Below are 12,424 nucleotides of genomic sequence, written 5' to 3' on the forward strand. Positions count from 1 at the left end.
GCGAGGAGAGTTGCCGAATGAGGTGTCTTGCTTGTTACTAATTTGTCAAAGTAACGAAGCCTTGTTTTGATGTCACACCTTCGTATATGCCTTATCTAAAAATATTTCCAACTTTTGTGTGTTTGATGCTGCATGCTGCTGACTAGACAAGATCAAGTGCAATTAGTAGCTTTCTCTCTTTTTGATGAGCACCCTGTGTCCTACCCAGCTCCCTTTTCTGTGTTATTCTTCTTTTTCGTCTTTTCTTTGGTGTATGGGAGCTTGCCCTTGTTGCTGTTTACTTTTTTTTTTTTTTTGGTGGAATTGCTTTTCGTTTCCACTAATCAGCCTGAGTCGCTGCAATATAACACCATTCTATATAGCTCAGATCGCAAAGTTGTCTTCATGAAAGTTGTTCCTTATCTTCTGAACTACAACATATCCAAATTTGAGATCCATCGGAGTAGTACAACTCCAGACATTCAGGTATGATGAGTAACTGTTCATCAATTTTCTGTTAACCCGTCAGACTTGTTGTGAGCTTCGAAACTTCATTTTCTCTTGTTCAGCTCAACATACTTTCTTCATCGAAGTTGTTCCTCACCTTGTGAACTACAACATATCCAAATTTGAGATCCATCAGAGAAGTAAAAATCCAGAAATTCAGGTCTGATGAGTAACTGTTCATCATTTTTCTGTCAACCTGTCAGACTTGTTGTGAGCTTCGAAACTCCATTTTCTCTTGTTCAGATCAACATACTTTCTTCATAGAAGTTGTTCCGCATCATCTCTTGCATAGCATATCAAAAATTCAGAACAAACTAACGGTTGAATATTTCCAGATCTTCGAAACACTACGGCAGTTTTGAAGCCTGCAAAAATCTGACCGTCATGTTTGGAGCTTCAACACTCTAACTTCCGTCGCTCAAATAGAAACATTTCCTTCGTGAAAGTTGTTCATCTGCTCAAGAACTATAAGATGTCCAAAATTCAGCTCCACTGAGGAAGAGCAGGAGTTGCAGAAATTTGATAGATGGAAAGAGGCGGAAGAGGGAGAGGGAGAAAAAGGCTGCTTGGGTTGGATTTTAGTTTGGGGGATTCATGTTTTTGTAGCACCTTCCTTACTGGTGAATTGCTTGTACTTTTGTCCATTGTTAAACTTGGGACTTTGGCTTGTTGTTTGATTTACTATAATATGTTTGGAAACATATACATAATTGCCTGTTTGTTTATGACAGGGATGTTGTGGGTGTAGAACAAAACAAATGTTTATGTTGACCCGTGTTTTTGTACAGGTTCAAGGGAATCTTGGGTTTGTGAACAAAATTTGTTTATTTTCCACAAGGTTTTGTGTTTGGAAAATAGTTTAATAGGTAAGGTTTATTGACTATAGATTTTTGCTTGGGTATATAGCGTGACTAGTTGAAGCTATTTTTAGGACACAAAACTTGAATTAGCTTCGCACTATCTTGATGAAGAGTGTGTGAAGCTTTTATATGTTTTGGTGTTGAAATTTTGTATTGTAGGTGAAGCTTTGGGGTTGAAGCTTGATAGGTGAAGCTTTGGTGTTGAAGCTTTATAGGTGAAGCTTTGGTGTTGAAGGGTTGAAGCTTTATAGGTGAAGCTTTTGGTGTTAAAGCTTTATAGGTGAAGCTTTGGGGTTGAAGCTTTATAGGTGAAACTTTTGTTGGCACCATAAATTGATTTTGCTTCACACTATCTTGATGAAGATAGTGCGAAGCTTTTGAGATTGATATTTGTCCTCCATTGATGAAGCTTTTGTTGGCACCATAAATTGATTGTGTTTCGCACTATCTTGATGAAGATAGTGCAAAGTTTTTGAGATTGATAGTTGAATCCCATTGATGAAGCTGTTGTGTTCCCCCTTCCCTTTTTTTTTTTGAATGAGGGAACTGAAACATTTGAAATTTGGAACTCCCTAGTGTTAGAAGTTTGAAGATTTTTTATGTGAGGCGTTCTCATGGTTTGAATTTGAATTTTGAATGTCAATAGCAATGTTGAACTATATATGAGAAGAGTAAGTTTCCATTCATTACCTTACCTTCATTTGCTCATCTTGTAGTGATTTTTGAAGACAGAGTGCTCTTTACTTGAGAGGGATTCTGGCATTGCTTTGTTGTACCATCTTCAGGTTGGTAGTCTTCTCCACTAGATCGGATGTTTTCATTCTTGTTGAATTGTTTGAGTGTTCATGTATTTTGTTAAGAACATAATGAATTGGTTGAGCTTTTCTTGAGCTTTTCTTCATGCCCTATGAGCTTCCTTTTGTTTTGATCTTTCATGTAGTGATAGAGTTTGTTTCTGTTTGTTGTAGATGTCGGAGTCTGGAAGTCTTAGTGATGAGGGCTCCCCTAGCTCTAGCTCTAGGTTTGAGCCTGCCATGTCAGGGTCTTCATGGCCTTTGTTAGAGTCTGGTACGAAAGAAACGTTGGATGATCCTCACAATTGTCAAACCTTAGCCAATATTGGTTCTTCCTCCATGCTAGTGGGTGAGGGGGTTGTTTGTGACGCCATACCCATATTTCGTTCTGATCCTCACAATTGTCAAACCTTAGCCAATATTGGTTCTTCCTCCATACTAGTGGGTGAGGGGGTTGTTTGTGACGCCATACCCATATTTCGCTCTGAGTTCACAGCGGACCATTTAGAAAATAACTTGTTAGATAGCGAAAAGCAGCTTGAGGCCCTAAGGCGATCATGTAGTATCCCCCGTAGTGTAGGAATACGTTTGGTGCGTTATGAAGAATTGCCTTCTGAGCCGCCCAAGGGTCATGTTATGTTCTATACCCAAACATTAGTGACCTTGGGGGTAAATTTACCTTTGCATCCGTGGTTGCAACAGATGTTGTCTTTTATTGGTTATGCACCTGGGCAACTCAACCGTGGTTTCTGGGATACCTTGATCGGGTTTATATTATTTGGATGGAGTGTGGATTAGGTGAGCCTTCCTTCCATCAGTGGCGCTACTGTTATAAGATGCGCTCGGTGAAAGCATGTACTGGTTATGACGAATGTGCATGTCGGAGCGAGAGAGAGCATGTTGTCTTTGATAAGAGAAAGGCGTACTGCACATGGAAGAAACGTTGGTGCTTTCTTTATAATGATTGGGAGCATGCTAAGGGTGTCACGCCTGAGCGACGTGTTCCTACTCACTTCTAGACTGTAGGTTGTAATGTATCCATTTTCTCATTATTTGCTATTGTTGTGATTTTCTCTTGCTTCTAAGATTTTTTTTCATGTAGTGACACAAGGCACCATCAAACTCTCCGGACAGGAGCTAGCTGATGTAGAGAAAGTGCTGAGGGTGCCTAAAGAAGATAGATACTTAGGTAAGCTACGACCCTTGTTTCGAAAGTACGGTTTCCAGCCCTTAGTTTCCGAGTGCCAAAGACGAGCGAGTAAGTTGTATCCTTCACTTGATCCTTGTTCTTCCCTCCCTTTTGTTTTTTTTTCTTTTTTTTTATATAGATATATAATGTGGTATTCCTTACTTTGATTTTCCTTGTTCAGTGGAGAATGTGGGCAAGAAAGTAGAGACTAGCACCAAGAAAAGGAGAGTGCCCATGTTAGTTCCTTCAGAAGACATCCTGTTTCACAAGGAAGCTCGCAAGCACCGAGTGAGACCAATCATTAAAACTAAGTCTCGAGAAGAAGTCCTCAAGGTTGCTGCCTCGAAGAAAGCTGAAGCTGAGGCTATTGGATGTGCTGCTGCCATAGTTGTCGGGGAAGATAGGCGATTGCTGCCTCCTCTTCCTACTATCAATCCTATCTTTCCTCCAGTTAGGGAGCACATTGGGCAGAAAGGTGATCCTAATTCTAGCAGCGAGGGTAAAGATAAGGAAGAGGTTGGCAGTATCCCTTGGAAGGATTTGAAGGTTGCCATGCGGCCAAAGGACTTTGGGTATATCAACAATTGCCTGGCAGGGCGTCGATTCACTTTCGATGAGCTCGGAGAGCCTTTAGCTAAAGATGAATCGGATTGCGACCGGATGTTGAAAATGTCTTCATATGTGAGTGTTACTTTGTCATTTCCTTGTTTTCTCCTCTTTATTAGCATTATTTTGGTAGCGATGATCGTCTTGTCATGCAGGTCATGGCTGAGTATCACGACAGACTGCGAGAGGTTGAGCGGTGCAAGGTGAAATTGAAAGAGAATAAGCAGCTTGTGAATGATGCCAGGAAGACGAGCAAAGCTTTAGCTGAGGCCATCCAAGTCAAGGATCAACATTTTGAGAGTTTGAAGAGGCGGAATGGTGAGAACTTGAGACTCAAGGTACAGTTGGAGGCGACTAAGAAACAGTTGGAGACAACTATGCTCGAGGTTTCCAAGGTTAAAGGGGAGTTGAATAGTGCCTTGGTTGAGGTTTCTGAGCTGAAGAGTAGTATCCCGACTGAGAAGGAAGCTGCTGTGAATGAGTTCTTGGGTTCCCAGGCCTTTCTTCATGTCCTTAGACCTCGCTGTACCCGGGAAGTTCACTTTGAAAAAAGGAAGTGGATGGCTGTCCTTGATCGTTATGATGATGGAAACGTTCTTCAAAAATACCGTGAAGAAATAGATGAGCATCATCGAAAAGGTGAAACCTTCGACCTTGCAGTTTATTCTAGCAGTGCAGATGAGTCTAGCGATGAGGCTGGTGCTGATGAGCAGAGTCATCAGGGGGATGATGAGTTTGGAGATGTAGAAAATGGCGGTAGGACTCAGAATGATATGATCAGGGGTTCAACCTCAGATGAGGATGACTAGAAGTGCTTCACTTTCTGCATGTACTCTACATGCACCAGTTTGTTGTTTGTATGGCATGTGCCATGTTATAAGCCTGAGAGTTTTTTTCTTTTAGCATGTTTATGAGTGTTTGCATTATCAAGCTTCAAGTGTTTACATTATCAAGCTTCAAGTGTTTGCCTTATCATTGATGAATGTTTGGCTATGTTTGCATAGATCCTTTGTATAGTCTTGTTGACACATACTTAGATTTTATTTTGTATTGGAAACATTTGCGTTGAAGCTTCAACACTTGAGTGTTTCATTGCTCAGAATGTAAAAGAGTTTAGGGCCGAGTTGGCTAAATCACCTCTTTATTGAATTCATACCAAATGATCTTTGTTACATAGGATGCCGAACGGCTGTAGCTTAACACTTGTACAATGTGAGTCTATTTGTAATAGTACTTCAAGTGGTCAGCATTCCATGGATGGCCAAGGGTCTTGCCGTCGGAGCTTCTGAGCTTGTAGGAGCCAGGGCGGCTGATGCCGACGACCTCGAACGGTCCGTCCCAGTTAGGACTGAGTGTTCCTTCACTCGGGACTCTATCACAGAGTAATCTTTTCTTCAGTACCCAGTCTCCCACTTTGAAAGAGCGAGGTTTGACCCTTGAGTCGTAGTAGTTGGAGATGCGCTGCTTGTAGGCGACATTCCTCAGGTGAGCCTGATTTCTGTGTTCCTCAACTAGATCCAGGTTGAGGGTGAATTGTTTGTCGTTCTCACTCTGCATGTAGTTCTGGGTTTGGTATGTTGCTTGCTCAAGCTCAACCGGGACAACTGCTTCTGTACCAAAAGCAAGTGAGAATGGAGTTTCTCCTGTGGAAGTCCGATATGAAGTGCGGTATGACCAAAGAACTTGGGGTACGAATTCTGGCCAACAACCTTTAGCTTTGTCCAAGCTAGTTTTCAGAGTGCGCTTGATTATTTTGTTAACGGCCTCGACTTGTCCATTAGACTGGGGATGGGCTGGAGAGGCAAAACAGAAGTTGATGTTGAACTTAGAGCAGAATATCCTGAACTTCTTGTTGTTGAACTGCCGCCCATTGTCCGTGACTATCGCATTATGAATGCCGAATCTGCAGAGGATGTTCTTCCATATGAAGTCTTCTATTTTTGCCTCAGTAATGGTTGCCAAGGGTTCTACTTCAGCCCACTTTGTGAAGTAGTCAACTGCAACGATTGCATAGCGGACATTGCCCTTCCCTGCAGGCATTGGGCCGATCAAATCAAGTCCCCATTGGGCGAAGGGCCAAGGGCTGATCATAGGAGTGAACGGCTCGGGAGGGGAGTGAGGGATAGTTGCGTAGCGTTGACACTTATCACATGAGCAAGATATTCTGATGGCATGTTGGTGGAGTGTTGGCCAATAGCATCATTGAAAAGTCTTGTGTGCTAGGGATCGAAACCCAGCATGATCTCCGCAGACTCCTTCATGTATTTCCCGAAGGACAATTTCTGCCTCCGCAGGTGTAAGGCATCTTAGGTATGGCAGGGTAAAACCGCGCTTGTAAAGTTGGTTATTAATGATCAGGTAACGGGTAGACTTGTATCGAATCTGCTTAGCTTGGACTTTGTCATTTGAGAGGGTGCCATAAGCAAGGAATTTATAAATTGGGGTGATCAAACTATCTCATTGTTGTAAATTGCACACTTCCGCGACCATGGTGGTTGGTGCTGCCAACAATTCGACATGAATTTTTCTCCTAATCTTGTCTTCCATTGCCGAGGCGAGGCGAGCCAAAGCGTCTGCATGACTGTTTGCTGCTCGAGGAACTTGGGTGATCTGGTAGTGGAAGTGCTTGAGCAAAAGTCGTGTTTACGCAAGATATGCTGTCATGAAGCTATCCTTAGCATCAAAGTTGTTCGTGACTTGGTTGACCACTAATTGGGAGTCGCTGAAGATATCAATTTGTTTAACCCCAAGGTGCTTGGCCAAACGTAAGCCTGCTAGAAGGGCTTCGTATTCATCCTCGTTGTTCGATGCCTTGAATTTGAAACGAATAGCGTATTCTATCGCCAGTTTGTCGGGGGTAGTGAGGACTAATCCTGCTCCACAGCCTTGCTAGTTGGATGAGCCATCAACATACAGACTCCATACTGGGGTTGTTGATTCTATCTTCTGAGCTTCCGATGGTAACGAATCTACTGCTTCAGGTGTAGAAGCAATGTCAACAAGATATGTGAAGTCGGCGATGAAAGTTGCTACTGCTTCACCCTTTTCGGCTGGTTTTGGTTTGTAGGAGATGTCAAACTCACCCAATGCTATCGCCCATTTGATCATTCGCCCAGACATGTCAGGACTCTGGAGTATCTGTCGAATATGGTGATTGGTAAGCACGACGATGGCATGTGCTCGGAAATAAGGGCGAAGTTTTTTAGCAGACATGACCAATGCTAGAGCTAATTTCTCAATGTTGGAGTATCGTGTCTCCGCATCTTGTAGGGCCTTGCTAGCGTAGTAGACGGGCCGTTTGACACCACTGTCCTTTCGAATAAGAATAGAACTGACTGCTGAAACTAAAACCGATAGATAGATAATGAAAGTGTCACCAACTTCTGGTTTGGAGAGCATATGGGCTTTACTCATGTACTCTTTGAGGTTCCTGAATGCCTTGCCACATTCCTCCGTCCATGTAATGTACTTCTTATTTCCCTTGAGTGCTTTGAAGAAATGACCATATCTGTCTGTGGCCTTAGAGATGAATCTGGTTAAGGCTGCCACCTTGCCAGTAAGGCTTTGGATGTCTTTTGAAGTTACTGGCTCTTTCATGTCGAGGATCGCTTTGATCTTTTCAGGGTTTGCTTCAATGCCTCGTTGGCTAATCATGAAGCCTAAGAATTTGCCAGAGCCCACGCCGAAGGAACATTTATTGGGGTTCAACCTCATTCGATACCTCTTCAGAATGGTGAATGTTTCATATAGGTTGGTGATATGTTGGTCGGCATGTTTGCTCTTGACTAACATATCGTCAACATAAACTTCCATGCTCTTCCGGATTTGTTCGGTAAACATTGAATTAACTAGCCTCTGATAAGTTACCCCTGCATTCTTTAGACCGAAGGGCATGACTTTGTAGCAATATAATCCCCTGTCAGTAGTGAAGGCTGTGTGTTCTTGGTCTGAGGGGTTCATGGAATTTGGTTGTATCCTGAATAAGTGTTCATGAAGCTCAAGAGCTCACACCCTGCCGTAAAGTCTATAAGTCTATCAATGAGAGGAAGGGGGAAACTATCCTTCGGGCATCCTTTGTTTAGGTCGGTGTAGTCGACACACATTCTCCATAAGACCTTTTGAAGCAGAAGACTTTCCTTGGTCGAATGTTTCTTAACAAGGACAACATTTGCTACCCATGTTGGGTAATTGACTTCACGAACGAAGCCTATGTCTTTGAGTTTTTCAACTTCTGCTTTCATCGCCTTGTATCGTTCAACATCATAAGATATTCGCTTTTGTTTTACTGGTTTGGTCTTGGGATCAATCCTCAAGTGGTGACAGATGATATCGGGAGAGATGCCCGACATATCTTTATATGACCAAGCGAAGACCTCGGCGTTCTCTTGTAAAAAAGAGATCAGCAACAACCGAAGGGGTGGTGACAAAGTGGTGCCAATCTTCACCATGCAATCTGGATGGTCTTTGAAGATAGAGACATTCTCTAACTCTTCAGCGGGTTATGCTTGCTGGGTGAAAGAGTCATCTCGAGGGTCGTCGGGTTGACTGTTACCATCATGAAGATCCGTGTTGGCTTCATCTGGACTGGTCTTTACTACCTGGTTATATATAGAGAGGGTCTCCTTGGGGACAGGCAGATGTTGTTGCTTAACTGAAGTGTTGTAACATGATCGAGCACTAAGTCAATCTCCCTTGATGTATCCATTGCCGAAAGGGGTTGGAAACTTCATTAACAACATATGTGTGGATACCATGGCCTTGAGATCATTGATGCATGTGCGCCCAAAGATGACATTGTATGCCGTCGGGCAATTGACCACTAGGAAGTTAGTGGTAATAGTAGCTGTGTAGGGGCATGTACCAATGGTAAGAGGTAAATGTGTACTCCCTAAAGGTTGTACGATATCTCCAGAGAAGCTTATCAGAGGAGAAATCGAGTGATCGAGCAAGTGTTCAGCTACATTAAGTGCCTTGAAAGCTTCAGCAAACATGATATTGACTGAAGCACCTGTGTCTATCAGGATTCGTTTCACATCAAAATTTGCTATGTGAGCTTCCACGATCAGCGGGTCATTGTGAGGGTAGATGATACCTCTTTCTTCCTCAGGGTAGAAACATATTGGATCCCAGTTAGGCTTTTGATACTTGCCTCCCCTGATGTCTTCCACGTGAAACACTTGATGGCCAGATCTCAAAGTTCGTTCACTGTTTTTCATGGCCCTATTGGAAGATTCAGACATGGATGTGCCGCCGCTTATGGAATATATCACATTCACCTGGCGTTGGTTACGGTTATCCCTTGGAGGGTGAAGGAGGAACTGATTAATTTTTCCTTCACGTGCCAAAGCTTCAATATGATCACGGATGATGATGCACTTCTCGCCATCATGGCCATTATACTCGTGGTAGCAACAAAACATGCCCGTGTTCTTCATGGACTTGTAATCTGGTTGTCTTGGCTTTGGCTTTGGTATCAGGTGAGCTATACTGGGGTAGATGGCCGCGCATGTAGCGTTCAAAGGTGTGTATGTCTCATACCTTGGGGTAGGGCCTGTCTTGGCACGTGATTGGCCCACTGTGTTGACTGCCTGGGGACGGGCGTTATTGTGACGATATCCTGAGTTATCGCGATAGTGCCCTTTATTCTTTTTATTAAAATGAGATTGGTGAGGATGGAAATCTTTCCTTTTGCCCTGGGATTGATATGTCTGCTGACTTGGCAAAGCATTAAATGAGGCAGGGGGGTGTGCTGCTACCATTTGGAAGGTTGAGGTCTTCTCATTCGGTTGGATATGGCCTCCACTCCCTACTTGCTGATAAGGGGTGACTGTAGGGGGTTTCCCTTGATATGTCATTGCCTCAGCGGAGGCATGGTTGTAAGCTTGTGCCATCACCTCAGAGTAAGTCTTCCAAGTGTTGGCATTAATCATGTACTTGAAGAAACAGTCACGTAAGCCTGCCGTGAAGGCCTTGAGGGCGGTCTTGTCATCTGCCTCAGCGCAGCGAGAATACTCATAGCTGAAGCGACCAACATACTTTCGTAATGACTCGTCCGGCTTCTGGCAAATAGTGTACAAGTCATCTGCGGAATGCAAGCGATCGGTCTGAAAGATGTGTCGAGAGACAAACAGCTTCCTCAACTCTTCAAATGAGTCTACTGTCTCAGGTGGAAGACGGCAATACCAGTTTAAAGCTTCGCCAAAGAGGGTGGAGGGGAAGAGAAGGCACCATTCTTCGTCGGTGTGTCTCCGGTATACCATGGTGGACTCAAAGAGGTTAAAGTGTTCAATCGGGTCTTCCCTTCCAGTATAGAGTTGTAAGTCAAGCTTCTACTTTGTCTTCGCTTGAAGAGGGGTGTTGAGGATCCTTCTTGTGAGGGGGCCAGGCCTGGGTTGGTTCCAGTCAGGTATCTCGGCTTGACGTTCAGCCTTCAACTTGTTTACTTCCTCCAGGAGCTGTAGGACAAGGGGGTCCTGAGTGGAGTCGTGCACTACTGAAGTTTTCTTCCGTAAGTCCCCATCGCCTCTTGGAAATAGGAAAGTGTGATCAAGATAGCGTGATTTTTCCTTGGACTAGCTACACTGACTCTTAGAGTGAATATGTCAGAATATTTTCGAGTCCCTGTACCTTCATGTTCTTCTATGACCTGTTGCCCATTCCCTAGATTGGCTGCTGGCCTGGGTCGTGGAAGAGGATCGAGTCTTTCAGAAACTCTCGGGTCATTGATCTTCAAGCTTATGTGGATGAGATTCTCTCGACGTTGTTTTAGGAAGTCTCGAGAATCGCGATAGACGGCTTTTGATCCTTCCACTCCCTCTGTGACGAGGTGTTTTCCTCTACTTCTTCTGCTTCGGGTTGAAGCAGCTGGGTTGAGAGAAGTCTCATGTTGATTATCACATTGATGTGTAGCTCGATCCCTATCAGGGATGTCCGTGTTGGATATCGGTGACCCTCCGTGTTGGGGGGCATTCAGATGATTGTTGACCTCAACAAGGGCGACGAGCTTGTGTGTTTGAGCATGCCTAGCCTCGTGAAGCATCTCGAAAAGTTTTTCATATTGTTCCTGGAGGACCTCATTCTTCATCGCTATCTTGTTGTTCTGAACCTCTAGCTCATCGACTTTAGCTTGAAGAGTAACTCTATTTCCCTCCTGCTTTCGTTGCTTCATACTAGGTCCAAGGGGGGTGTCATTCTGTGTGCTATGGCTTCTTTCGCTCCCTATGTCGGAGAGAGATGCTTGGCCAAAAGAAAGTGTACGAGCGGTGGAAACCAGCTTGACAAAGTTGAAGAGAGTGGGAATAAGTGTTGTTCCCACAGACGGCGCCAAATGTTGATGCACAAAATCAGTGAGGACTTTGGTACAACAAAAAGTGTCAGGTTTTGTGACCTTCGCTTGGTTACTTCGGTCACTAGTGAGGATAAGTATGTAAATGAATAGAGACAGAGAAGCAAACACAAGATATACGTGGTTCACCCAGATTGGCTACGTCCACGGAGTAGAGGAGTTCTCATTAATTGTGAAGGGTTTACACAAATACATAGGTTCAAGCTCTCCTTTTGTGAGTTCTAGTGAATAGTTTAGTACAAAATGACATTAGAGATTATTGTGGGAGAATGATCCCTATTTATATAAGAGAGTTTCTAGTTTTGTTCTGACATTGACACGTGTCGTGTTATGATTGGCTTCTGATGTTGACACGTGTCGCGCTGTGATTGGCTTCTGATGTCGACACGTGTCGCATTGTGATTGGCCTCCTGGTTAAAAGGAAGCTCTTTTGGGTCCTTGACGGTATAACGTTGACCGGTGCTCAGTAGTTTCGGGATTGGTCAAGTATGGTACAAACAAGTTTAATAAATAGTTAGTGTTCAATTTAAGAAATAGTGGTAGTACCGATGTTCAGTTCAAAAAATAGTCAGTGTTCAGTTTAAGAAATAGTTAGTGTTCCGTTTAAGAAATAGTGGCAGTACCATGTTCAGTTTAAGAAATAGTCGGTGTTTAATTCAAGAAATTGTCAGTATTCAGTTTAAGAAATAATGACAGTATCGTCTCCAGTTTAAGAAATAATTGGTGTTTAGTTTAAGAAATAATTAATATTTCATTTAAGAAATAGTGATAGTACCGGTATTCATTTAAGAAATAGTCAGTGTTCTGTTTAAGAAATAGTATGTGTTTATTTAAGAAATAGTCAGTGTTCAGTTTAAGAAATAGTTAATATTTCGTGTAAGAAATAGTGATAGTACCAGTGTTCATTTAAGAAATAGTCAGTATTTATTAAGAAATAGTTTGTGTTTATTTAAGAAATAGTCAGTGTTCAATTTATGAAATAGTCAGCGTTCAATTTAATAAATAGTCAGCTTTCAGTTTAAGAAAGAATGATAGTACTCATATTCAATTCGAGAAATAGGTAGTGTTTAGTTTAATAAATAATGCTATTACCAATGTTCATTTGAATACATATTCAGTATTCAATTGTATAAATAATTCACAT

General features: G+C 42.8%; 1 pseudogene; it reads left to right on the plus strand.

The window, feature by feature from the left end:
- Positions 1-2,332: 2,332 nt before the first annotated feature.
- On the plus strand, positions 2,333-4,744 carry LOC126602104 (uncharacterized; annotated as a pseudogene).
- Positions 4,745-12,424: the final 7,680 nt, after the last annotated feature.

The sequence above is a fragment of the Malus sylvestris genome, chromosome 15 (assembly GCF_916048215.2).
Source record: "Malus sylvestris chromosome 15, drMalSylv7.2, whole genome shotgun sequence".
Classification (NCBI taxonomy): domain Eukaryota; kingdom Viridiplantae; phylum Streptophyta; class Magnoliopsida; order Rosales; family Rosaceae; genus Malus; species Malus sylvestris.